The sequence below is a fragment of the Balaenoptera physalus genome, assembly GCF_965194825.1.
Source record: "Balaenoptera physalus genome assembly, chromosome: 21".
NCBI classification, from domain to species: domain Eukaryota; kingdom Metazoa; phylum Chordata; class Mammalia; order Artiodactyla; family Balaenopteridae; genus Balaenoptera; species Balaenoptera physalus.
In genome coordinates this window covers 5,114,200-5,142,042 of record NC_138902.1, presented here as the reverse complement: position 1 = coordinate 5,142,042, position 27,843 = coordinate 5,114,200, and positions in this window count along the sequence as shown.

Below are 27,843 nucleotides of genomic sequence, written 5' to 3'. Positions count from 1 at the left end.
TCTAGAGCAGGACAGCAGGAGCTCCCACCCATGCTATGGAAGCACCGTGTTTCCTTAGAGAAAACTCCTTTTCTTTCGAGAGGGCTGCCTACAGTGACCAGAAGCCAGGTAAAAACAGTGTTATTTAGGATTCTTCAGGGAAGCATGTTTAGAGATTTAACATGGGAAAGCAAGGCTTGTGCCATCAGGTCTCCTTCTCGGGTTAACATGCAGCCGAAACCCTTCTGATTTCTAACAAGTCAATAGAGACTCTAGCCAAACCCTGGTCCCTTGCTGAATCAACTTTTCTTCACAGGGTTTTCTGCATGTATCGAACTCCCTCATTCTTGGAACGCTCTATGTAACCCTTCAGGCCTAAACCTAGTCTAAAGTCCTGCAGTGTAACAGGAGAAACTTTGCTTAGATTCCAGTAGGAATGCAAGCCTCCTTTCTCCTGTAGGTATGGGGTCCTTGGGTAAGAGTTCCTAGAAGAAGGCGAAGCAGATTGTGTTTCTTAGTGTAGCTCCAATGAGAGCAATGAGGCAGACTTCAATGGCATGTATGTCGTGAGAGGACAGAATCCCTGGAGCTGTTGAAGAGCTGAGTCCACCTAGCTTTCTAAGGAAGGGTGCAGCGAGTTGCCTTAAACTCTGAATACATAGTGTGACTGGGAAAGCCTTCTAGGTCGGGATGTTTCTTAGAAGGGTAAAGGAGACGGCTGGTACTCACTGTAGTTGTACGAAAAAGGGTGCCTACACTAGGGTGCCTAGTGTCTGGTAGAGTGAAGAAACGTTCAAGTAAAGCAGAACTTCCAATCCGACATAATGGAAAATGCTAAGCGCTTTCGCTTCAGCAGGGCTTTTCAGGCCTTAGCTTGAGGCAAGGACTCACGTCAAGTTACCCTGTAGCTCTAGAGCATGACAGGAGGAACTCCCACCCATGCTATGGAAGCACCGTGTTTCCTTAGAGAAACTCCTTTTCTTTCCAGAGGGCTGCCCACAGTGAATCGAGGCCAGTCAAAACAGTGTTATTTAGGTATCTCAGGCTGGCGTGGCTAGAGATTTAAAATGGGAACGCAAGGCTTAGGCATTCAAGTCTTCTTTTCCGGTGAACATGCACCCGGACACCTTCTTATATCTAAGAAGTCCAAAGAGACTCTAGCTACACCCTGGTCCCTTGCTGAATCAACTTTTCTTCACAGAGTGTTCTGCATGTATGGAACTCCCTCATCCTTGGAACGTTCTATGTATGCTATAGGGCCGAAGCCTATTCTAAAGTCCTGCAGTGTAAAAGGAAAAACTGTGCTTTGGTTCCAGTAGGAATGCAAGCCTCCTTTCTCCTGTAGGTATGGGGTCATTGGGTAAGAGTTCCTAGAGGTAGGCGAAGCAGATTGTGTATCTTAGTGAAGCTCCACAGAGGGCAATGAGGCAGACTTCCATGGCATGTAGGACGTGAGAGAACAGAATCCCTGGAGCTGTTGAAGAGCTGAGTCCACCTAGCTTCCTAAGGAAGGGTGCAGCGAGTTGCCCTACACTCTGATTACATAGAGTGACTGGGAAAGGCGTCTAGGTCTGGATGTTTCTTAGAAGAGCAAAGAAGACTGCTGGTACTCACTGTATTTCTACGAAAAAGGGTGCCTACACGAGGGTGCCTTGTGTCTGGTAAGAGAAGAAACATTCAAGTAAAGCAGAACTTGGAATACGACATAATGGAAACTGCTAAGCGCTTTCGCTTCCGCAAGGCTTTTCAGGCCTTAGCTTGAGGCAAACACTCACGTCAAGTTTCCCTGTAGCTCTAGAGCAGGACAGCAGGAGCTCCCACCCATGCTATGGAAGCACCGTGTTTCCTTAGAGAAAACTCCTTTTCTTTCGAGAGGGCTGCCTACAGTGACCAGAAGCCAGGTAAAAACAGTGTTATTTAGGATTCTTCAGGGAAGCATGTTTAGAGATTTAACATGGGAAAGCAAGGCTTGTGCCATCAGGTCTCCTTCTCGGGTTAACATGCAGCCGAAACCCTTCTGATTTCTAACAAGTCAATAGAGACTCTAGCCAAACCCTGGTCCCTTGCTGAATCAACTTTTCTTCACAGGGTTTTCTGCATGTATCGAACTCCCTCATTCTTGGAACGCTCTATGTAACCCTTCGGGCCTAAACCTATTCTAAAGTCCTGCAGTATAGCAGGAAAAACTTTGCTTAGATTCCAGTAGGAATGCAAGCCTCCTTCCTCCTGTAGGTATGGGGTCCTTGGGTAAGAGTTCCTAGAAGAAGGCGAAGCAGATTGTGTTTCTTAGTGTAGCTCCAATGAGAGCAATGAGGCAGACTTCAATGGCATGTATGTCGTGAGAGAACAGAATCCCTGGAGCTGTTGAAGAGCTGAGTCCACCTAGCTTTCTAAGGAAGGGTGCAGCGAGTTGCCTTAAACTCTGAATACATAGTGTGACTGGGAAAGGCTTCTAGGTCGGGATGTTTCTTAGAAGGGTAAAGGAGACTGCTGGTACTCACTGTAGTTGTACGAAAAAGGGTGCCTACACTAGGGTGCCTAGTGTCTGGTAGAGTGAAGAAACGTTCAAGTAAAGCAGAACTTCCAATCCGACATAATGGAAAATGCTAAGCGCTTTCGCTTCAGCAGGGCTTTTCAGGCCTTAGCTTGAGGCAAGCACTCACGTCAAGTTACCCTGTAGCTCTAGAGCATGACAGGAGGAACTCCCACCCATGCTATGGAAGCACCGTGTTTCCTTAGAGAAACTCCTTTTCTTTGCAGAGGGCTGCCCACAGTGAATCGAGGCCAGTCAAAACAGTGTTATTTAGGTATCTCAGGCTGGCGTGGCTAGAGATTTAAAATGGGAATGCAAGGCTTAGGCATTCAAGTCTTCTTTTCCGGTGAACATGCACCCGGACACCTTCTTATATCTAAGAAGTCCAAAGAGACTCTAGCTACACCCTGGTCCCTTGCTGAATCAACTTTTCTTCACAGAGTGTTCTGCATATATGGAACTCCCTCATCCTTGGAACGTTCTATGTATGCTATAGGGCCGAAGCCTATTCTAAAGTCCTGCAGTGTAAAAGGAAAAACTGTGCTTTGGTTCCAGTAGGAATGCAAGCCTCCTTTCTCCTGTAGGTATGGGGTCATTGGGTACGAGTTCCTAGAGGTAGGCGAAGCAGATTGTGTATCTTAGTGAAGCTCCACAGAGGGCAATGAGGCAGACTTCCATGGCATGTAGGACGTGAGAGAACAGAATCCCTGGAGCTGTTGAAGAGCTGAGTCCACCTAGCTTCCTAAGGAAGGGTGCAGCGAGTTGCCCTACACTCTGATTACATAGAGTGACTGGGAAAGGCTTCTAGGTCTGGATGTTTCTTAGAAGAGCAAAAAAGACTGCTGGTACTCACTGTATTTCTACGAAAAAGGGTGCCTACACGAGGGTGCCTTGTGTCTGGTAAGTGAAGAAACATTCAAGTAAAGCAGAACTTGGAATACGACATAATGGAAACTGCTAAGCGCTTTCGCTTCCGCAAGGCTTTTCAGGCCTTAGCTTGAGGCAAACACTCACGTCAAGTTTCCCTGTAGCTCTAGAGCAGGACAGCAGGAGCTCCCACCCATGCTATGGAAGCACCGTGTTTCCTTAGAGAAAACTCCTTTTCTTTCGAGAGGGCTGCTTACAGTGACCAGAAGCCAGGTAAAAACAGTGTTATTTAGGATTCTTCAGGGAAGAATGTTTAGAGATTTAACATGGGAAAGCAAGGCTTGTGCCATCAGGTCTCCTTCTCGGGTTAACATGCAGCCCAAACCCTTCTGATTTCTAACAAGTCAATAGAGACTCTAGCCAAACCCTGGTCCCTTGCTGAATCAACTTTTCTTCACAGGGTTTTCTGCATGTATCGAACTCCCTCATTCTTGGAACGCTCTATGTAACCCTTCGGGCCTAAACCTAGTCTAAAGTCCTGCAGTGTAACAGGAGAAACTTTGCTTAGATTCCAGTAGGAATGCAAGCCTCCTTTCTCCTGTAGGTATGGGGTCCTTGGGTAAGAGTTCCTAGAAGAAGGCGAAGCAGATTGTGTTTCTTAGTGTAGCTCCAATGAGAGCAATGAGGCAGACTTCAATGGCATGTATGTCGTGAGAGAACAGAATCCCTGGAGCTGTTGAAGACCTGAGTCCACCTAGCTTTCTAAGGAAGGGTGCAGCGAGTTGCCTTAAACTCTGAATACATAGTGTGACTGGGAAAGGCTTCTAGGTCGGGATGTTTCTTAGAAGGGTAAAGGAGACTGCTGGTACTCACTGTAGTTGTACGAAAAAGGGTGCCTACACTAGGGTGCCTAGTGTCTGGTAGAGTGAAGAAATGTTCAAGTAAAGCAGAACTTCCAATACGACATAATGGAAAATGCTAAGCGCTTTCGCTTCAGCAGGGCTTTTCAGGCCTTAGCTTGAGGCAAGGACTCACGTCAAGTTACCCTGTAGCTCTAGAGCATGACAGGAGGAACTCCCACCCATGCTATGGAAGCACCATGTTTCCTTAGAGAAACTCCTTTTCTTTCCAGAGGGCTGCCCACAGTGAATCGAGGCCAGTCAAAACAGTGTTATTTAGGTATCTCAGGCTGGCGTGGCTAGAGATTTAAAATGGGAACGCAAGACTTAGGCATTCAAGTCTTCTTTTCCTGTGAACATGCACCCGGACACCTTCTTATATCTAAGAAGTCCAAAGAGACTCTAGCTACACCCTGGTCCCTTGCTGAATCAACTTTTCTTCACAGAGTGTTCTGCATATATGGAACTCCCTCATCCTTGGAACGTTCTATGTATGCTATAGGGCCGAAGCCTATTCTAAAGTCCTGCAGTGTAAAAGGAAAAACTGTGCTTTGGTTCCAGTAGGAATGCAAGCCTCCTTTCTCCTGTAGGTATGGGGTCATTGGGTAAGAGTTCCTAGAGGTAGGCGAAGCAGATTGTGTATCTTAGTGAAGCTCCACAGAGGGCAATGAGGCAGACTTCCATGGCATGTAGGACGTGAGAGAACAGAATCCCTGGAGCTGTTGAAGAGCTGAGTCCACCTAGCTTCCTAAGGAAGGGTGCAGCGAGTTGCCCTACACTCTGATTACATAGAGTGACTGGGAAAGGCTTCTAGGCCTGGATGTTTCTTAGAAGAGCAAAGAAGACTGCTGGTACTCACTGTATTTCTACGAAAAAGGGTGCCTACACGAGGGTGCCTTGTGTCTGGTAAGTGAAGAAACATTCAAGTAAAGCAGAACTTCCAATACGACATAATGGAAACTGCTAAGCGCTTTCGCTTCCGCAAGGCTTTTCAGGCCTTAGCTTGAGGCAAACACTCACGTCAAGTTTCCCTGTAGCTCTAGAGCAGGACAGCAGGAGCTCCCACCCATGCTATGGAAGCACCGTGTTTCCTTAGAGAAAACTCCTTTTCTTTCGAGAGGGCTGCCTACAGTGACCAGAAGCCAGGTAAAAACAGTGTTATTTAGGATTCTTCAGGGAAGCATGTTTAGAGATTTAACATGGGAAAGCAAGGCTTGTGCCATCAGGTCTCCTTCTCGGGTTAACATGCAGCCGAAACCCTTCTGATTTCTAACAAGTCAATAGAGACTCTAGCCAAACCCTGGTCCCTTGCTGAATCAACTTTTCTTCACAAGGTTTTCTGCATGTATCGAACTCCCTCATTCTTGGAACGCTCTATGTAACCCTTCGGGCCTAAACCTATTCTAAAGTCCTGCAGTATAACAGGAAAAACTTTGCTTAGATTCCAGTAGGAATGCAAGCCTCCTTTCTCCTGTAGGTATGGGGTCCTTGGGTAAGAGTTCCTAGAAGAAGGCGAAGCAGATTGTGTTTCTTAGTGTAGCTCCAATGAGAGCAATGAGGCAGACTTCAATGGCATGTATGTCGTGAGAGAACAGAATCCCTGGAGCTGTTGAAGAGCTGAGTCCACCTAGCTTTCTAAGGAAGGGTGCAGCGAGTTGCCTTAAACTCTGAATACATAGTGTGACTGGGAAAGGCTTCTAGGTCGGGATGTTTCTTAGAAGGGTAAAGGAGACTGCTGGTACTCACTGTAGTTGTACGAAAAAGGGTGCCTACACTAGGGTGCCTAGTGTCTGGTAGAGTGAAGAAACGTTCAAGTAAAGCAGAACTTCCAATCCGACATAATGGAAAATGCTAAGCGCTTTTGCTTCAGCAGGGCTTTTCAGGCCTTAGCTTGAGGCAAGGACTCACGTCAAGTTACCCTGTAGCTCTAGAGCATGACAGGAGGAACTCCCACCCATGCTATGGAAGCACCGTGTTTCCTTAGAGAAACTCCTTTTCTTTCCAGAGGGCTGCCCACAGTGAATCGAGGCCAGTCAAAACAGTGTTATTTAGGTATCTCAGGCTGGCGTGGCTAGAGATTTAAAATGGGAACGCAAGGCTTAGGCATTCAAGTCTTCTTTTCCGGTGAACATGCACCCGGACACCTTCTTATATCTAAGAAGTCCAAAGAGACTCTAGCTACACCCTGGTCCCTTGCTGAATCAACTTTTCTTCACAGAGTGTTCTGCATATATGGAACTCCCTCATCCTTGGAACGTTCTATGTATGCTATAGGGCCGAAGCCTATTCTAAAGTCCTGCAGTGTAAAAGGAAAAACTGTGCTTTGGTTCCAGTAGGAATGCAAGCCTCCTTTCTCCTGTAGGTACGGGGTCATTGGGTAAGAGTTCCTAGAGGTAGGCGAAGCAGATTGTGTATCTTAGTGAAGCTCCACAGAGGGCAATGAGGCAGACTTCCATGGCATGTAGGACGTGAGAGAACAGAATCCCTGGAGCTGTTGAAGAGCTGAGTCCACCTAGCTTCCTAAGGAAGGGTGCAGCGAGTTGCCCTACACTCTGATTACATAGAGTGACTGGGAAAGGCGTCTAGGTCTGGATGTTTCTTAGAAGAGCAAAGAAGACTGCTGGTACTCACTGTATTTCTACGAAAAAGGGTGCCTACACGAGGGTGCCTTGTGTCTGGTAAGTGAAGAAACATTCAAGTAAAGCAGAACTTGGAATACGACATAATGGAAACTGCTAAGCGCTTTCGCTTCCGCAAGGCTTTTCAGGCCTTAGCTTGAGGCAAACACTCACGTCAAGTTTCGCTGTAGCTCTAGAGCAGGACAGTAGGAGCTCACACCCATGCTATGGAGGCACCGTGTTTCCTTAGAGAAAACTCCTTTTCTTTCGAGAGGGCTGCCTACAGTGACCAGAAGCCAGGTAAAAACAGTGTTATTTAGGATTCTTCAGGGAAGCATGTTTAGAGATTTAACATGGGAAAGCAAGGCTTGTGCCATCAGGTCTCCTTCTCGGGTTAACATGCAGCCGAAACCCTTCTGATTTCTAACAAGTCAATAGAGACTCTAGCCAAACCCTGGTCCCTTGCTGAATCAACTTTTCTTCACAGGGTTTTCTGCATGTATCGAACTCCCTCATTCTTGGAACGCTCTATGTAACCCTTCGGGCCTAAACCTAGTCTAAAGTCCTGCAGTGTAACAGGAAAAACTTTGCTTAGATTCCAGTAGGAATGCAAGCCTCCTTTCTCCTGTAGGTATGGGGTCCTTGGGTAAGAGTTCCTAGAAGAAGGCGAAGCAGATTGTGTTTCTTAGTGTAGCTCCAATGAGAGCAATGAGGCAGACTTCAATGGCATGTATGTCGTGAGAGAACAGAATCCCTGGAGCTGTTGAAGAGCTGAGTCCACCTAGCTTTCTAAGGAAGGGTGCAGCGAGTTGCCTTAAACTCTGAATACATAGTGTGACTGGGAAAGGCTTCTAGGTCGGGATGTTTCTTAGAAGGGTAAAGGAGACTGCTGGTACTCACTGTAGTTGTACGAAAAAGGGTGCCTACACTAGGGTGCCTAGTGTCTGGTAGAGTGAAGAAACGTTCAAGTAAAGCAGAACTTCCAATACGACATAATGGAAAATGCCAAGCGCTTTCGCTTCAGCAGGGCTTTTCAGGCCTTAGCTTGAGGCAAGGACTCACGTCAAGTTACCCTGTAGCTCTAGAGCATGACAGGAGGAACTCCCACCCATGCTATGGAAGCACCGTGTTTCCTTAGAGAAACTCCTTTTCTTTCCAGAGGGCTGCCCACAGTGAATCGAGGAGAGTCAAAACAGTGTTATTTAGGTATCTCAGGCTGGCGTGGCTAGAGATTTAAAATGGGAACGCAAGGCTTAGGCATTCAAGTCTTCTTTTCCGGTGAACATGCACCCAGACACCTTCTTATATCTAAGAAGTCCAAAGAGACTCTAGCTACACCCTGGTCCCTTGCTGAATCAACTTTTCTTCACAGAGTGTTCTGCATATATGGAACTCCCTCATCCTTGGAACGTTCTATGTATGCTATAGGGCCGAAGCCTATTCTAAAGTCCTGCAGTGTAAAAGGAAAAACTGTGCTTTGGTTCCAGTAGGAATGCAAGCCTCCTTTCTCCTGTAGGTATGGGGTCATTGGGTAAGAGTTCCTAGAGGTAGGCGAAGCAGATTGTGTATCTTAGTGAAGCTCCACAGAGGGCAATGAGGCAGACTTCCATGGCATGTAGGACGTGAGAGAACAGAATCCCTGGAGCTGTTGAAGAGCTGAGTCCACCTAGCTTCCTAAGGAAGGGTGCAGCGAGTTGCCCTACACTCTGATTACATAGAGTGACTGGGAAAGGCTTCTAGGTCTGGATGTTTCTTAGAAGAGCAAAGAAGACTGCTGGTACTCACTGTATTTCTACGAAAAAGGGTGCCTACACGAGGGTGCCTTGTGTCTGGTAAGTGAAGAAACATTCAAGTAAAGCAGAACTTGGAATACGACATAATGGAAACTGCTAAGCGCTTTCGCTTCCGCAAGGCTTTTCAGGCCTTAGCTTGAGGCAAACACTCACGTCAAGTTTCCCTGTAGCTCTAGAGCAGGACAGCAGGAGCTCCCACCCATGCTATGGAAGCACCGTGTTTCCTTAGAGAAAACTCCTTTTCTTTCGAGAGGGCTGCCTACAGTGACCAGAAGCCAGGTAAAAACAGTGTTATTTAGGATTCTTCAGGGAAGCATGTTTAGAGATTTAACATGGGAAAGCAAGGCTTGTGCCATCAGGTCTCCTTCTCGGGTTAACATGCAGCCGAAACCCTTCTGATTTCTAACAAGTCAATAGAGACTCTAGCCAAACCCTGGTCCCTTGCTGAATCAACTTTTCTTCACAGGGTTTTCTGCATGTATCGAACTCCCTCATTCTTGGAACGCTCTATGTAACCCTTCGGGCCTAAACCTAGTCTAAAGTCCTGCAGTGTAACAGGAGAAACTTTGCTTAGATTCCAGTAGGAATGCAAGCCTCCTTTCTCCTGTAGGTATGGGGTCCTTGGGTAAGAGTTCCTAGAAGAAGGCGAAGCAGATTGTGTTTCTTAGTGTAGCTCCAATGAGAGCAATGAGGCAGACTTCAATGGCATGTATGTCGTGAGAGAACAGAATCCCTGGAGCTGTTGAAGACCTGAGTCCACCTAGCTTTCTAAGGAAGGGTGCAGCGAGTTGCCTTAAACTCTGAATACATAGTGTGACTGGGAAAGGCTTCTAGGTCTGGATGTTTCTTAGAAGGGTAAAGGAGACTGCTGGTACTCACTGTAGTTGTACGAAAAAGGGTGCCTACACTAGGGTGCCTAGTGTCTGGTAGAGTGAAGAAACGTTCAAGTAAAGCAGAACTTCCAATACGACATAATGGAAAATGCTAAGCGCTTTCGCTTCAGCAGGGCTTTTCAGGCCTTAGCTTGAGGCAAGGACTCACGTCAAGTTACCCTGTAGCTCTAGAGCATGACAGGAGGAACTCCCACCCATGCTATGGAAGCACCATGTTTCCTTAGAGAAACTCCTTTTCTTTCCAGAGGGCTGCCCACAGTGAATCGAGGCCAGTCAAAACAGTGTTATTTAGGTATCTCAGGCTGGCGTGGCTAGAGATTTAAAATGGGAACGCAAGACTTAGGCATTCAAGTCTTCTTTTCCGGTGAACATGCACCCGGACACCTTCTTATATCTAAGAAGTCCAAAGAGACTCTAGCTACACCCTGGTCCCTTGCTGAATCAACTTTTCTTCACAGAGTGTTCTGCATATATGGAACTCCCTCATCCTTGGAACGTTCTATGTATGCTATAGGGCCGAAGCCTATTCTAAAGTCCTGCAGTGTAAAAGGAAAAACTGTGCTTTGGTTCCAGTAGGAATGCAAGCCTCCTTTCTCCTGTAGGTATGGGGTCATTGGGTAAGAGTTCCTAGAGGTAGGCGAAGCAGATTGTGTATCTTAGTGAAGCTCCACAGAGGGCAATGAGGCAGACTTCCATGGCATGTAGGACGTGAGAGAACAGAATCCCTGGAGCTGTTGAAGAGCTGAGTCCACCTAGCTTCCTAAGGAAGGGTGCAGCGAGTTGCCCTACACTCTGATTACATAGAGTGACTGGGAAAGGCTTCTAGGCCTGGATGTTTCTTAGAAGAGCAAAGAAGACTGCTGGTACTCACTGTATTTCTACGAAAAAGGGTGCCTACACGAGGGTGCCTTGTGTCTGGTAAGTGAAGAAACATTCAAGTAAAGCAGAACTTCCAATACGACATAATGGAAACTGCTAAGCGCTTTCGCTTCCGCAAGGCTTTTCAGGCCTTAGCTTGAGGCAAACACTCACGTCAAGTTTCCCTGTAGCTCTAGAGCAGGACAGCAGGAGCTCCCACCCATGCTATGGAAGCACCGTGTTTCCTTAGAGAAAACTCCTTTTCTTTCGAGAGGGCTGCCTACAGTGACCAGAAGCCAGGTAAAAACAGTGTTATTTAGGATTCTTCAGGGAAGCATGTTTAGAGATTTAACATGGGAAAGCAAGGCTTGTGCCATCAGGTCTCCTTCTCGGGTTAACATGCAGCCGAAACCCTTCTGATTTCTAACAAGTCAATAGAGACTCTAGCCAAACCCTGGTCCCTTGCTGAATCAACTTTTCTTCACAGGGTTTTCTGCATGTATCGAACTCCCTCATTCTTGGAACGCTCTATGTAACCCTTCGGGCCTAAACCTATTCTAAAGTCCTGCAGTATAACAGGAAAAACTTTGCTTAGATTCCAGTAGGAATGCAAGCCTCCTTCCTCCTGTAGGTATGGGGTCCTTGGGTAAGAGTTCCTAGAAGAAGGCGAAGCAGATTGTGTTTCTTAGTGTAGCTCCAATGAGAGCAATGAGGCAGACTTCAATGGCATGTATGTCGTGAGAGAACAGAATCCCTGGAGCTGTTGAAGAGCTGAGTCCACCTAGCTTTCTAAGGAAGGGTGCAGCGAGTTGCCTTAAACTCTGAATACATAGTGTGACTGGGAAAGGCTTCTAGGTCGGGATGTTTCTTAGAAGGGTAAAGGAGACTGCTGGTACTCACTGTAGTTGTACGAAAAAGGGTGCCTACACTAGGGTGCCTAGTGTCTGGTAGAGTGAAGAAACGTTCAAGTAAAGCAGAACTTCCAATCCGACATAATGGAAAATGCTAAGCGCTTTCGCTTCAGCAGGGCTTTTCAGGCCTTAGCTTGAGGCAAGCACTCACGTCAAGTTACCCTGTAGCTCTAGAGCATGAGAGGAGGAACTCCCACCCATGCTATGGAAGCACCGTGTTTCCTTAGAGAAACTCCTTTTCTTTCCAGAGGGCTGCCCACAGTGAATCGAGGCCAGTCAAAACAGTGTTATTTAGGTATCTCAGGCTGGCGTGGCTAGAGATTTAAAATGGGAATGCAAGGCTTAGGCATTCAAGTCTTCTTTTCCGGTGAACATGCACCCGGACACCTTCTTATATCTAAGAAGTCCAAAGAGACTCTAGCTACACCCTGGTCCCTTGCTGAATCAACTTTTCTTCACAGAGTGTTCTGCATATATGGAACTCCCTCATCCTTGGAACGTTCTATGTATGCTATAGGGCCGAAGCCTATTCTAAAGTCCTGCAGTGTAAAAGGAAAAACTGTGCTTTGGTTCCAGTAGGAATGCAAGCCTCCTTTCTCCTGTAGGTATGGGGTCATTGGGTAAGAGTTCCTAGAGGTAGGCGAAGCAGATTGTGTATCTTAGTGAAGCTCCACAGAGGGCAATGAGGCAGACTTCCATGGCATGTAGGACGTGAGAGAACAGAATCCCTGGAGCTGTTGAAGAGCTGAGTCCACCTAGCTTCCTAAGGAAGGGTGCAGCGAGTTGCCCTACACTCTGATTACATAGAGTGACTGGGAAAGGCTTCTAGGTCTGGATGTTTCTTAGAAGAGCAAAAAAGACTGCTGGTACTCACTGTATTTCTACGAAAAAGGGTGCCTACACGAGGGTGCCTTGTGTCTGGTAAGTGAAGAAACATTCAAGTAAAGCAGAACTTGGAATACGACATAATGGAAACTGCTAAGCGCTTTCGCTTCCGCAAGGCTTTTCAGGCCTTAGCTTGAGGCAAACACTCACGTCAAGTTTCCCTGTAGCTCTAGAGCAGGACAGCAGGAGCTCCCACCCATGCTATGGAAGCACCGTGTTTCCTTAGAGAAAACTCCTTTTCTTTCGAGAGGGCTGCCTACAGTGACCAGAAGCCAGGTAAAAACAGTGTTATTTAGGATTCTTCAGGGAAGCATGTTTAGAGATTTAACATGGGAAAGCAAGGCTTGTGCCATCAGGTCTCCTTCTCGGGTTAACATGCAGCCGAAACCCTTCTGATTTCTAACAAGTCAATAGAGACTCTAGCCAAACCCTGGTCCCTTGCTGAATCAACTTTTCTTCACAGGGTTTTCTGCATGTATCGAACTCCCTCATTCTTGGAACGCTCTATGTAACCCTTCAGGCCTAAACCTAGTCTAAAGTCCTGCAGTGTAACAGGAGAAACTTTGCTTAGATTCCAGTAGGAATGCAAGCCTCCTTTCTCCTGTAGGTATGGGGTCCTTGGGTAAGAGTTCCTAGAAGAAGGCGAAGCAGATTGTGTTTCTTAGTGTAGCTCCAATGAGAGCAATGAGGCAGACTTCAATGGCATGTATGTCGTGAGAGGACAGAATCCCTGGAGCTGTTGAAGAGCTGAGTCCACCTAGCTTTCTAAGGAAGGGTGCAGCGAGTTGCCTTAAACTCTGAATACATAGTGTGACTGGGAAAGCCTTCTAGGTCGGGATGTTTCTTAGAAGGGTAAAGGAGACGGCTGGTACTCACTGTAGTTGTACGAAAAAGGGTGCCTACACTAGGGTGCCTAGTGTCTGGTAGAGTGAAGAAACGTTCAAGTAAAGCAGAACTTCCAATCCGACATAATGGAAAATGCTAAGCGCTTTCGCTTCAGCAGGGCTTTTCAGGCCTTAGCTTGAGGCAAGGACTCACGTCAAGTTACCCTGTAGCTCTAGAGCATGACAGGAGGAACTCCCACCCATGCTATGGAAGCACCGTGTTTCCTTAGAGAAACTCCTTTTCTTTCCAGAGGGCTGCCCACAGTGAATCGAGGCCAGTCAAAACAGTGTTATTTAGGTATCTCAGGCTGGCGTGGCTAGAGATTTAAAATGGGAACGCAAGGCTTAGGCATTCAAGTCTTCTTTTCCGGTGAACATGCACCCGGACACCTTCTTATATCTAAGAAGTCCAAAGAGACTCTAGCTACACCCTGGTCCCTTGCTGAATCAACTTTTCTTCACAGAGTGTTCTGCATGTATGGAACTCCCTCATCCTTGGAACGTTCTATGTATGCTATAGGGCCGAAGCCTATTCTAAAGTCCTGCAGTGTAAAAGGAAAAACTGTGCTTTGGTTCCAGTAGGAATGCAAGCCTCCTTTCTCCTGTAGGTATGGGGTCATTGGGTAAGAGTTCCTAGAGGTAGGCGAAGCAGATTGTGTATCTTAGTGAAGCTCCACAGAGGGCAATGAGGCAGACTTCCATGGCATGTAGGACGTGAGAGAACAGAATCCCTGGAGCTGTTGAAGAGCTGAGTCCACCTAGCTTCCTAAGGAAGGGTGCAGCGAGTTGCCCTACACTCTGATTACATAGAGTGACTGGGAAAGGCGTCTAGGTCTGGATGTTTCTTAGAAGAGCAAAGAAGACTGCTGGTACTCACTGTATTTCTACGAAAAAGGGTGCCTACACGAGGGTGCCTTGTGTCTGGTAAGAGAAGAAACATTCAAGTAAAGCAGAACTTGGAATACGACATAATGGAAACTGCTAAGCGCTTTCGCTTCCGCAAGGCTTTTCAGGCCTTAGCTTGAGGCAAACACTCACGTCAAGTTTCCCTGTAGCTCTAGAGCAGGACAGCAGGAGCTCCCACCCATGCTATGGAAGCACCGTGTTTCCTTAGAGAAAACTCCTTTTCTTTCGAGAGGGCTGCCTACAGTGACCAGAAGCCAGGTAAAAACAGTGTTATTTAGGATTCTTCAGGGAAGCATGTTTAGAGATTTAACATGGGAAAGCAAGGCTTGTGCCATCAGGTCTCCTTCTCGGGTTAACATGCAGCCGAAACCCTTCTGATTTCTAACAAGTCAATAGAGACTCTAGCCAAACCCTGGTCCCTTGCTGAATCAACTTTTCTTCACAGGGTTTTCTGCATGTATCGAACTCCCTCATTCTTGGAAAGCTCTATGTAACCCTTCGGGCCTAAACCTATTCTAAAGTCCTGCAGTATAGCAGGAAAAACTTTGCTTAGATTCCAGTAGGAATGCAAGCCTCCTTCCTCCTGTAGGTATGGGGTCCTTGGGTAAGAGTTCCTAGAAGAAGGCGAAGCAGATTGTGTTTCTTAGTGTAGCTCCAATGAGAGCAATGAGGCAGACTTCAATGGCATGTATGTCGTGAGAGAACAGAATCCCTGGAGCTGTTGAAGACCTGAGTCCACCTAGCTTTCTAAGGAAGGGTGCAGCGAGTTGCCTTAAACTCTGAATACATAGTGTGACTGGGAAAGGCTTCTAGGTCGGGATGTTTCTTAGAAGGGTAAAGGAGACTGCTGGTACTCACTGTAGTTGTACGAAAAAGGGTGCCTACACTAGGGTGCCTAGTGTCTGGTAGAGTGAAGAAATGTTCAAGTAAAGCAGAACTTCCAATACGACATAATGGAAAATGCTAAGCGCTTTCGCTTCAGCAGGGCTTTTCAGGCCTTAGCTTGAGGAAAGGACTCACGTCAAGTTACCCTGTAGCTCTAGAGCATGACAGGAGGAACTCCCACCCATGCTATGGAAGCACCATGTTTCCTTAGAGAAACTCCTTTTCTTTCCAGAGGGCTGCCCACAGTGAATCGAGGCCAGTCAAAACAGTGTTATTTAGGTATCTCAGGCTGGCGTGGCTAGAGATTTAAAATGGGAACGCAAGACTTAGGCATTCAAGTCTTCTTTTCCTGTGAACATGCACCCGGACACCTTCTTATATCTAAGAAGTCCAAAGAGACTCTAGCTACACCCTGGTCCCTTGCTGAATCAACTTTTCTTCACAGAGTGTTCTGCATATATGGAACTCCCTCATCCTTGGAACGTTCTATGTATGCTATAGGGCCGAAGCCTATTCTAAAGTCCTGCAGTGTAAAAGGAAAAACTGTGCTTTGGTTCCAGTAGGAATGCAAGCCTCCTTTCTCCTGTAGGTATGGGGTCATTGGGTAAGAGTTCCTAGAGGTAGGCGAAGCAGATTGTGTATCTTAGTGAAGCTCCACAGAGGGCAATGAGGCAGACTTCCATGGCATGTAGGACGTGAGAGAACAGAATCCCTGGAGCTGTTGAAGAGCTGAGTCCACCTAGCTTCCTAAGGAAGGGTGCAGCGAGTTGCCCTACACTCTGATTACATAGAGTGACTGGGAAAGGCTTCTAGGCCTGGATGTTTCTTAGAAGAGCAAAGAAGACTGCTGGTACTCACTGTATTTCTACGAAAAAGGGTGCCTACACGAGGGTGCCTTGTGTCTGGTAAGTGAAGAAACATTCAAGTAAAGCAGAACTTCCAATACGACATAATGGAAACTGCTAAGCGCTTTCGCTTCCGCAAGGCTTTTCAGGCCTTAGCTTGAGGCAAACACTCACGTCAAGTTTCCCTGTAGCTCTAGAGCAGGACAGCAGGAGCTCCCACCCATGCTATGGAAGCACCGTGTTTCCTTAGAGAAAACTCCTTTTCTTTCGAGAGGGCTGCCTACAGTGACCAGAAGCCAGGTAAAAACAGTGTTATTTAGGATTCTTCAGGGAAGCATGTTTAGAGATTTAACATGGGAAAGCAAGGCTTGTGCCATCAGGTCTCCTTCTCGGGTTAACATGCAGCCGAAACCCTTCTGATTTCTAACAAGTCAATAGAGACTCTAGCCAAACCCTGGTCCCTTGCTGAATCAACTTTTCTTCACAAGGTTTTCTGCATGTATCGAACTCCCTCATTCTTGGAACGCTCTATGTAACCCTTCGGGCCTAAACCTATTCTAAAGTCCTGCAGTATAACAGGAAAAACTTTGCTTAGATTCCAGTAGGAATGCAAGCCTCCTTTCTCCTGTAGGTATGGGGTCCTTGGGTAAGAGTTCCTAGAAGAAGGCGAAGCAGATTGTGTTTCTTAGTGTAGCTCCAATGAGAGCAATGAGGCAGACTTCAATGGCATGTATGTCGTGAGAGAACAGAATCCCTGGAGCTGTTGAAGAGCTGAGTCCACCTAGCTTTCTAAGGAAGGGTGCAGCGAGTTGCCTTAAACTCTGAATACATAGTGTGACTGGGAAAGGCTTCTAGGTCGGGATGTTTCTTAGAAGGGTAAAGGAGACTGCTGGTACTCACTGTAGTTGTACGAAAAAGGGTGCCTACACTAGGGTGCCTAGTGTCTGGTAGAGTGAAGAAACGTTCAAGTAAAGCAGAACTTCCAATCCGACATAATGGAAAATGCTAAGCGCTTTTGCTTCAGCAGGGCTTTTCAGGCCTTAGCTTGAGGCAAGGACTCACGTCAAGTTACCCTGTAGCTCTAGAGCATGACAGGAGGAACTCCCACCCATGCTATGGAAGCACCGTGTTTCCTTAGAGAAACTCCTTTTCTTTCCAGAGGGCTGCCCACAGTGAATCGAGGCCAGTCAAAACAGTGTTATTTAGGTATCTCAGGCTGGCGTGGCTAGAGATTTAAAATGGGAACGCAAGGCTTAGGCATTCAAGTCTTCTTTTCCGGTGAACATGCACCCGGACACCTTCTTATATCTAAGAAGTCCAAAGAGACTCTAGCTACACCCTGGTCCCTTGCTGAATCAACTTTTCTTCACAGAGTGTTCTGCATATATGGAACTCCCTCATCCTTGGAACGTTCTATGTATGCTATAGGGCCGAAGCCTATTCTAAAGTCCTGCAGTGTAAAAGGAAAAACTGTGCTTTGGTTCCAGTAGGAATGCAAGCCTCCTTTCTCCTGTAGGTACGGGGTCATTGGGTAAGAGTTCCTAGAGGTAGGCGAAGCAGATTGTGTATCTTAGTGAAGCTCCACAGAGGGCAATGAGGCAGACTTCCATGGCATGTAGGACGTGAGAGAACAGAATCCCTGGAGCTGTTGAAGAGCTGAGTCCACCTAGCTTCCTAAGGAAGGGTGCAGCGAGTTGCCCTACACTCTGATTACATAGAGTGACTGGGAAAGGCGTCTAGGTCTGGATGTTTCTTAGAAGAGCAAAGAAGACTGCTGGTACTCACTGTATTTCTACGAAAAAGGGTGCCTACACGAGGGTGCCTTGTGTCTGGTAAGTGAAGAAACATTCAAGTAAAGCAGAACTTGGAATACGACATAATGGAAACTGCTAAGCGCTTTCGCTTCCGCAAGGCTTTTCAGGCCTTAGCTTGAGGCAAACACTCACGTCAAGTTTCGCTGTAGCTCTAGAGCAGGACAGTAGGAGCTCACACCCATGCTATGGAGGCACCGTGTTTCCTTAGAGAAAACTCCTTTTCTTTCGAGAGGGCTGCCTACAGTGACCAGAAGCCAGGTAAAAACAGTGTTATTTAGGATTCTTCAGGGAAGCATGTTTAGAGATTTAACATGGGAAAGCAAGGCTTGTGCCATCAGGTCTCCTTCTCGGGTTAACATGCAGCCGAAACCCTTCTGATTTCTAACAAGTCAATAGAGACTCTAGCCAAACCCTGGTCCCTTGCTGAATCAACTTTTCTTCACAGGGTTTTCTGCATGTATCGAACTCCCTCATTCTTGGAACGCTCTATGTAACCCTTCGGGCCTAAACCTAGTCTAAAGTCCTGCAGTGTAACAGGAAAAACTTTGCTTAGATTCCAGTAGGAATGCAAGCCTCCTTTCTCCTGTAGGTATGGGGTCCTTGGGTAAGAGTTCCTAGAAGAAGGCGAAGCAGATTGTGTTTCTTAGTGTAGCTCCAATGAGAGCAATGAGGCAGACTTCAATGGCATGTATGTCGTGAGAGAACAGAATCCCTGGAGCTGTTGAAGAGCTGAGTCCACCTAGCTTTCTAAGGAAGGGTGCAGCGAGTTGCCTTAAACTCTGAATACATAGTGTGACTGGGAAAGGCTTCTAGGTCGGGATGTTTCTTAGAAGGGTAAAGGAGACTGCTGGTACTCACTGTAGTTGTACGAAAAAGGGTGCCTACACTAGGGTGCCTAGTGTCTGGTAGAGTGAAGAAACGTTCAAGTAAAGCAGAACTTCCAATACGACATAATGGAAAATGCCAAGCGCTTTCGCTTCAGCAGGGCTTTTCAGGCCTTAGCTTGAGGCAAGGACTCACGTCAAGTTACCCTGTAGCTCTAGAGCATGACAGGAGGAACTCCCACCCATGCTATGGAAGCACCGTGTTTCCTTAGAGAAACTCCTTTTCTTTCCAGAGGGCTGCCCACAGTGAATCGAGGAGAGTCAAAACAGTGTTATTTAGGTATCTCAGGCTGGCGTGGCTAGAGATTTAAAATGGGAACGCAAGGCTTAGGCATTCAAGTCTTCTTTTCCGGTGAACATGCACCCAGACACCTTCTTATATCTAAGAAGTCCAAAGAGACTCTAGCTACACCCTGGTCCCTTGCTGAATCAACTTTTCTTCACAGAGTGTTCTGCATATATGGAACTCCCTCATCCTTGGAACGTTCTATGTATGCTATAGGGCCGAAGCCTATTCTAAAGTCCTGCAGTGTAAAAGGAAAAACTGTGCTTTGGTTCCAGTAGGAATGCAAGCCTCCTTTCTCCTGTAGGTATGGGGTCATTGGGTAAGAGTTCCTAGAGGTAGGCGAAGCAGATTGTGTATCTTAGTGAAGCTCCACAGAGGGCAATGAGGCAGACTTCCATGGCATGTAGGACGTGAGAGAACAGAATCCCTGGAGCTGTTGAAGAGCTGAGTCCACCTAGCTTCCTAAGGAAGGGTGCAGCGAGTTGCCCTACACTCTGATTACATAGAGTGACTGGGAAAGGCTTCTAGGTCTGGATGTTTCTTAGAAGAGCAAAGAAGACTGCTGGTACTCACTGTATTTCTACGAAAAAGGGTGCCTACACGAGGGTGCCTTGTGTCTGGTAAGTGAAGAAACATTCAAGTAAAGCAGAACTTGGAATACGACATAATGGAAACTGCTAAGCGCTTTCGCTTCCGCAAGGCTTTTCAGGCCTTAGCTTGAGGCAAACACTCACGTCAAGTTTCCCTGTAGCTCTAGAGCAGGACAGCAGGAGCTCCCACCCATGCTATGGAAGCACCGTGTTTCCTTAGAGAAAACTCCTTTTCTTTCGAGAGGGCTGCCTACAGTGACCAGAAGCCAGGTAAAAACAGTGTTATTTAGGATTCTTCAGGGAAGCATGTTTAGAGATTTAACATGGGAAAGCAAGGCTTGTGCCATCAGGTCTCCTTCTCGGGTTAACATGCAGCCGAAACCCTTCTGATTTCTAACAAGTCAATAGAGACTCTAGCCAAACCCTGGTCCCTTGCTGAATCAACTTTTCTTCACAGGGTTTTCTGCATGTATCGAACTCCCTCATTCTTGGAACGCTCTATGTAACCCTTCGGGCCTAAACCTAGTCTAAAGTCCTGCAGTGTAACAGGAGAAACTTTGCTTAGATTCCAGTAGGAATGCAAGCCTCCTTTCTCCTGTAGGTATGGGGTCCTTGGGTAAGAGTTCCTAGAAGAAGGCGAAGCAGATTGTGTTTCTTAGTGTAGCTCCAATGAGAGCAATGAGGCAGACTTCAATGGCATGTATGTCGTGAGAGAACAGAATCCCTGGAGCTGTTGAAGACCTGAGTCCACCTAGCTTTCTAAGGAAGGGTGCAGCGAGTTGCCTTAAACTCTGAATACATAGTGTGACTGGGAAAGGCTTCTAGGTCTGGATGTTTCTTAGAAGGGTAAAGGAGACTGCTGGTACTCACTGTAGTTGTACGAAAAAGGGTGCCTACACTAGGGTGCCTAGTGTCTGGTAGAGTGAAGAAACGTTCAAGTAAAGCAGAACTTCCAATACGACATAATGGAAAATGCTAAGCGCTTTCGCTTCAGCAGGGCTTTTCAGGCCTTAGCTTGAGGCAAGGACTCACGTCAAGTTACCCTGTAGCTCTAGAGCATGACAGGAGGAACTCCCACCCATGCTATGGAAGCACCATGTTTCCTTAGAGAAACTCCTTTTCTTTCCAGAGGGCTGCCCACAGTGAATCGAGGCCAGTCAAAACAGTGTTATTTAGGTATCTCAGGCTGGCGTGGCTAGAGATTTAAAATGGGAACGCAAGACTTAGGCATTCAAGTCTTCTTTTCCGGTGAACATGCACCCGGACACCTTCTTATATCTAAGAAGTCCAAAGAGACTCTAGCTACACCCTGGTCCCTTGCTGAATCAACTTTTCTTCACAGAGTGTTCTGCATATATGGAACTCCCTCATCCTTGGAACGTTCTATGTATGCTATAGGGCCGAAGCCTATTCTAAAGTCCTGCAGTGTAAAAGGAAAAACTGTGCTTTGGTTCCAGTAGGAATGCAAGCCTCCTTTCTCCTGTAGGTATGGGGTCATTGGGTAAGAGTTCCTAGAGGTAGGCGAAGCAGATTGTGTATCTTAGTGAAGCTCCACAGAGGGCAATGAGGCAGACTTCCATGGCATGTAGGACGTGAGAGAACAGAATCCCTGGAGCTGTTGAAGAGCTGAGTCCACCTAGCTTCCTAAGGAAGGGTGCAGCGAGTTGCCCTACACTCTGATTACATAGAGTGACTGGGAAAGGCTTCTAGGCCTGGATGTTTCTTAGAAGAGCAAAGAAGACTGCTGGTACTCACTGTATTTCTACGAAAAAGGGTGCCTACACGAGGGTGCCTTGTGTCTGGTAAGTGAAGAAACATTCAAGTAAAGCAGAACTTCCAATACGACATAATGGAAACTGCTAAGCGCTTTCGCTTCCGCAAGGCTTTTCAGGCCTTAGCTTGAGGCAAACACTCACGTCAAGTTTCCCTGTAGCTCTAGAGCAGGACAGCAGGAGCTCCCACCCATGCTATGGAAGCACCGTGTTTCCTTAGAGAAAACTCCTTTTCTTTCGAGAGGGCTGCCTACAGTGACCAGAAGCCAGGTAAAAACAGTGTTATTTAGGATTCTTCAGGGAAGCATGTTTAGAGATTTAACATGGGAAAGCAAGGCTTGTGCCATCAGGTCTCCTTCTCGGGTTAACATGCAGCCGAAACCCTTCTGATTTCTAACAAGTCAATAGAGACTCTAGCCAAACCCTGGTCCCTTGCTGAATCAACTTTTCTTCACAAGGTTTTCTGCATGTATCGAACTCCCTCATTCTTGGAACGCTCTATGTAACCCTTCGGGCCTAAACCTATTCTAAAGTCCTGCAGTATAACAGGAAAAACTTTGCTTAGATTCCAGTAGGAATGCAAGCCTCCTTTCTCCTGTAGGTATGGGGTCCTTGGGTAAGAGTTCCTAGAAGAAGGCGAAGCAGATTGTGTTTCTTAGTGTAGCTCCAATGAGAGCAATGAGGCAGACTTCAATGGCATGTATGTCGTGAGAGAACAGAATCCCTGGAGCTGTTGAAGAGCTGAGTCCACCTAGCTTTCTAAGGAAGGGTGCAGCGAGTTGCCTTAAACTCTGAATACATAGTGTGACTGGGAAAGGCTTCTAGGTCGGGATGTTTCTTAGAAGGGTAAAGGAGACTGCTGGTACTCACTGTAGTTGTACGAAAAAGGGTGCCTACACTAGGGTGCCTAGTGTCTGGTAGAGTGAAGAAACGTTCAAGTAAAGCAGAACTTCCAATCCGACATAATGGAAAATGCTAAGCGCTTTCGCTTCAGCAGGGCTTTTCAGGCCTTAGCTTGAGGCAAGGACTCACGTCAAGTTACCCTGTAGCTCTAGAGCATGACAGGAGGAACTCCCACCCATGCTATGGAAGCACCATGTTTCCTTAGAGAAACTCCTTTTCTTTCCAGAGGGCTGCCCACAGTGAATCGAGGCCAGTCAAAACAGTGTTATTTAGGTATCTCAGGCTGGCGTGGCTAGAGATTTAAAATGGGAACGCAAGACTTAGGCATTCAAGTCTTCTTTTCCGGTGAACATGCACCCGGACACCTTCTTATATCTAAGAAGTCCAAAGAGACTCTAGCTACACCCTGGTCCCTTGCTGAATCAACTTTTCTTCACAGAGTGTTCTGCATATATGGAACTCCCTCATCCTTGGAACGTTCTATGTATGCTATAGGGCCGAAGCCTATTCTAAAGTCCTGCAGTGTAAAAGGAAAAACTGTGCTTTGGTTCCAGTAGGAATGCAAGCCTCCTTTCTCCTGTAGGTATGGGGTCATTGGGTAAGAGTTCCTAGAGGTAGGCGAAGCAGATTGTGTATCTTAGTGAAGCTCCACAGAGGGCAATGAGGCAGACTTCCATGGCATGTAGGACGTGAGAGAACAGAATCCCTGGAGCTGTTGAAGAGCTGAGTCCACCTAGCTTCCTAAGGAAGGGTGCAGCGAGTTGCCCTACACTCTGATTACATAGAGTGACTGGGAAAGGCTTCTAGGCCTGGATGTTTCTTAGAAGAGCAAAGAAGACTGCTGGTACTCACTGTATTTCTACGAAAAAGGGTGCCTACACGAGGGTGCCTTGTGTCTGGTAAGTGAAGAAACATTCAAGTAAAGCAGAACTTCCAATACGACATAATGGAAACTGCTAAGCGCTTTCGCTTCCGCAAGGCTTTTCAGGCCTTAGCTTGAGGCAAACACTCACGTCAAGTTTCCCTGTAGCTCTAGAGCAGGACAGCAGGAGCTCCCACCCATGCTATGGAAGCACCGTGTTTCCTTAGAGAAAACTCCTTTTCTTTCGAGAGGGCTGCCTACAGTGACCAGAAGCCAGGTAAAAACAGTGTTATTTAGGATTCTTCAGGGAAGCATGTTTAGAGATTTAACATGGGAAAGCAAGGCTTGTGCCATCAGGTCTCCTTCTCGGGTTAACATGCAGCCGAAACCCTTCTGATTTCTAACAAGTCAATAGAGACTCTAGCCAAACCCTGGTCCCTTGCTGAATCAACTTTTCTTCACAAGGTTTTCTGCATGTATCGAACTCCCTCATTCTTGGAACGCTCTATGTAACCCTTCGGGCCTAAACCTATTCTAAAGTCCTGCAGTATAACAGGAAAAACTTTGCTTAGATTCCAGTAGGAATGCAAGCCTCCTTTCTCCTGTAGGTATGGGGTCCTTGGGTAAGAGTTCCTAGAAGAAGGCGAAGCAGATTGTGTTTCTTAGTGTAGCTCCAATGAGAGCAATGAGGCAGACTTCAATGGCATGTATGTCGTGAGAGAACAGAATCCCTGGAGCTGTTGAAGAGCTGAGTCCACCTAGCTTTCTAAGGAAGGGTGCAGCGAGTTGCCTTAAACTCTGAATACATAGTGTGACTGGGAAAGGCTTCTAGGTCGGGATGTTTCTTAGAAGGGTAAAGGAGACTGCTGGTACTCACTGTAGTTGTACGAAAAAGGGTGCCTACACTAGGGTGCCTAGTGTCTGGTAGAGTGAAGAAACGTTCAAGTAAAGCAGAACTTCCAATCCGACATAATGGAAAATGCTAAGCGCTTTCGCTTCAGCAGGGCTTTTCAGGCCTTAGCTTGAGGCAAGGACTCACGTCAAGTTACCCTGTAGCTCTAGAGCATGACAGGAGGAACTCCCACCCATGCTATGGAAGCACCGTGTTTCCTTAGAGAAACTCCTTTTCTTTCCAGAGGGCTGCCCACAGTGAATCGAGGCCAGTCAAAACAGTGTTATTTAGGTATCTCAGGCTGGCGTGGCTAGAGATTTAAAATGGGAACGCAAGGCTTAGGCATTCAAGTCTTCTTTTCCGGTGAACATGCACCCGGACACCTTCTTATATCTAAGAAGTCCAAAGAGACTCTAGCTACACCCTGGTCCCTTGCTGAATCAACTTTTCTTCACAGAGTGTTCTGCATATATGGAACTCCCTCATCCTTGGAACGTTCTATGTATGCTATAGGGCCGAAGCCTATTCTAAAGTCCTGCAGTGTAAAAGGAAAAACTGTGCTTTGGTTCCAGTAGGAATGCAAGCCTCCTTTCTCCTGTAGGTACGGGGTCATTGGGTAAGAGTTCCTAGAGGTAGGCGAAGCAGATTGTGTATCTTAGTGAAGCTCCACAGAGGGCAATGAGGCAGACTTCCATGGCATGTAGGACGTGAGAGAACAGAATCCCTGGAGCTGTTGAAGAGCTGAGTCCACCTAGCTTCCTAAGGAAGGGTGCAGCGAGTTGCCCTACACTCTGATTACATAGAGTGACTGGGAAAGGCGTCTAGGTCTGGAAGTTTCTTAGAAGAGCAAAGAAGACTGCTGGTACTCACTGTATTTCTACGAAAAAGGGTGCCTACACGAGGGTGCCTTGTGTCTGGTAAGTGAAGAAACATTCAAGTAAAGCAGAACTTGGAATACGACATAATGGAAACTGCTAAGCGCTTTCGCTTCCGCAAGGCTTTTCAGGCCTTAGCTTGAGGCAAACACTCACGTCAAGTTTCGCTGTAGCTCTAGAGCAGGACAGCAGGAGCTCCCACCCATGCTATGGAGGCACCGTGTTTCCTTAGAGAAAACTCCTTTTCTTTCGAGAGGGCTGCCTACAGTGACCAGAAGCCAGGTAAAAACAGTGTTATTTAGGATTCTTCAGGGAAGCATGTTTAGAGATTTAACATGGGAAAGCAAGGCTTGTGCCATCAGGTCTCCTTCTCGGGTTAACATGCAGCCGAAACCCTTCTGATTTCTAACAAGTCAATAGAGACTCTAGCCAAACCCTGGTCCCTTGCTGAATCAACTTTTCTTCACAGGGTTTTCTGCATGTATCGAACTCCCTCATTCTTGGAACGCTCTATGTAACCCTTCGGGCCTAAACCTAGTCTAAAGTCCTGCAGTGTAACAGGAAAAACTTTGCTTAGATTCCAGTAGGAATGCAAGCCTCCTTTCTCCTGTAGGTATGGGGTCCTTGGGTAAGAGTTCCTAGAAGAAGGCGAGCAGATTGTGTTTCTTAGTGTAGCTCCAATGAGAGCAATGAGGCAGACTTCAATGGCATGTATGTCGTGAGAGAACAGAATCCCTGGAGCTGTTGAAGAGCTGAGTCCACCTAGCTTTCTAAGGAAGGGTGCAGCGAGTTGCCTTAAACTCTGAATACATAGTGTGACTGGGAAAGGCTTCTAGGTCGTGATGTTTCTTAGAAGGGTAAAGGAGACTGCTGGTACTCACTGTAGTTGTACGAAAAAGGGTGCCTACACTAGGGTGCCTAGTGTCTGGTAGAGTGAAGAAACGTTCAAGTAAAGCAGAACTTCCAATACGACATAATGGAAAATGCCAAGCGCTTTCGCTTCAGCAGGGCTTTTCAGGCCTTAGCTTGAGGCAAGGACTCACGTCAAGTTACCCTGTAGCTCTAGAGCATGACAGGAGGAACTCCCACCCATGCTATGGAAGCACCGTGTTTCCTTAGAGAAACTCCTTTTCTTTCCAGAGGGCTGCCCACAGTGAATCGAGGCCAGTCAAAACAGTGTTATTTAGGTATCTCAGGCTGGCGTGGCTAGAGATTTAAAATGGGAACGCAAGGCTTAGGCATTCAAGTCTTCTTTTCCGGTGAACATGCACCCGGACACCTTCTTATATCTAAGAAGTCCAAAGAGACTCTAGCTACACCCTGGTCCCTTGCTGAATCAACTTTTCTTCACAGAGTGTTCTGCATATATGGAACTCCCTCATCCTTGGAACGTTCTATGTATGCTATAGGGCCGAAGCCTATTCTAAAGTCCTGCAGTGTAAAAGGAAAAACTGTGCTTTGGTTCCAGTAGGAATGCAAGCCTCCTTTCTCCTGTAGGTATGGGGTCATTGGGTAAGAGTTCCTAGAGGTAGGCGAAGCAGATTGTGTATCTTAGTGAAGCTCCACAGAGGGCAATGAGGCAGACTTCCATGGCATGTAGGACATGAGAGAACAGAATCCCTGGAGCTGTTGAAGAGCTGAGTCCACCTAGCTTCCTAAGGAAGGGTGCAGCGAGTTGCCCTACACTCTGATTACATAGAGTGACTGGGAAAGGCTTCTAGGTCTGGATGTTTCTTAGAAGAGCAAAGAAGACTGCTGGTACTCACTGTATTTCTACGAAAAAGGGTGCCTACACGAGGGTGCCTTGTGTCTGGTAAGTGAAGAAACATTCAAGTAAAGCAGAACTTGGAATACGACATAATGGAAACTGCTAAGCGCTTTCGCTTCCGCAAGGCTTTTCAGGCCTTAGCTTGAGGCAAACACTCACGTCAAGTTTCCCTGTAGCTCTAGAGCAGGACAGCAGGAGCTAACACCCGTGCTATGGAAGCACCGTGTTTCCTTAGAGAAAACTCCTTTTCTTTCGAGAGGGCTGCCTACAGTGACCAGAAGCCAGGTAAAAACAGTGTTATTTAGGATTCTTCAGGGAAGCATGTTTAGAGATTTAACATGGGAAAGCAAGGCTTGTGCCATCAGGTCTCCTTCTCGGGTTAACATGCAGCCGAAACCCTTCTGATTTCTAACAAGTCAATAGAGACTCTAGCCAAACCCTGGTCCCTTGCTGAATCAACTTTTCTTCACAGGGTTTTCTGCATGTATCGAACTCCCTCATTCTTGGAACGCTCTATGTAACCCTTCGGGCCTAAACCTAGTCTAAAGTCCTGCAGTGTAACAGGAGAAACTTTGCTTAGATTCCAGTAGGAATGCAAGCCTCCTTTCTCCTGTAGGTATGGGGTCCTTGGGTAAGAGTTCCTAGAAGAAGGCGAAGCAGATTGTGTTTCTTAGTGTAGCTCCAATGAGAGCAATGAGGCAGACTTCAATGGCATGTATGTCGTGAGAGAACAGAATCCCTGGAGCTGTTGAAGACCTGAGTCCACCTAGCTTTCTAAGGAAGGGTGCAGCGAGTTGCCTTAAACTCTGAATACATAGTGTGACTGGGAAAGGCTTCTAGGTCTGGATGTTTCTTAGAAGGGTAAAGGAGACTGCTGGTACTCACTGTAGTTGTACGAAAAAGGGTGCCTACACTAGGGTGCCTAGTGTCTGGTAGAGTGAAGAAACGTTCAAGTAAAGCAGAACTTCCAATACGACATAATGGAAAATGCTAAGCGCTTTCGCTTCAGCAGGGCTTTTCAGGCCTTAGCTTGAGGCAAGGACTCACGTCAAGTTACCCTGTAGCTCTAGAGCATGACAGGAGGAACTCCCACCCATGCTATGGAAGCACCATGTTTCCTTAGAGAAACTCCTTTTCTTTCCAGAGGGCTGCCCACAGTGAATCGAGGCCAGTCAAAACAGTGTTATTTAGGTATCTCAGGCTGGCGTGGCTAGAGATTTAAAATGGGAACGCAAGACTTAGGCATTCAAGTCTTCTTTTCCGGTGAACATGCACCCGGACACCTTCTTATATCTAAGAAGTCCAAAGAGACTCTAGCTACACCCTGGTCCCTTGCTGAATCAACTTTTCTTCACAGAGTGTTCTGCATATATGGAACTCCCTCATCCTTGGAACGTTCTATGTATGCTATAGGGCCGAAGCCTATTCTAAAGTCCTGCAG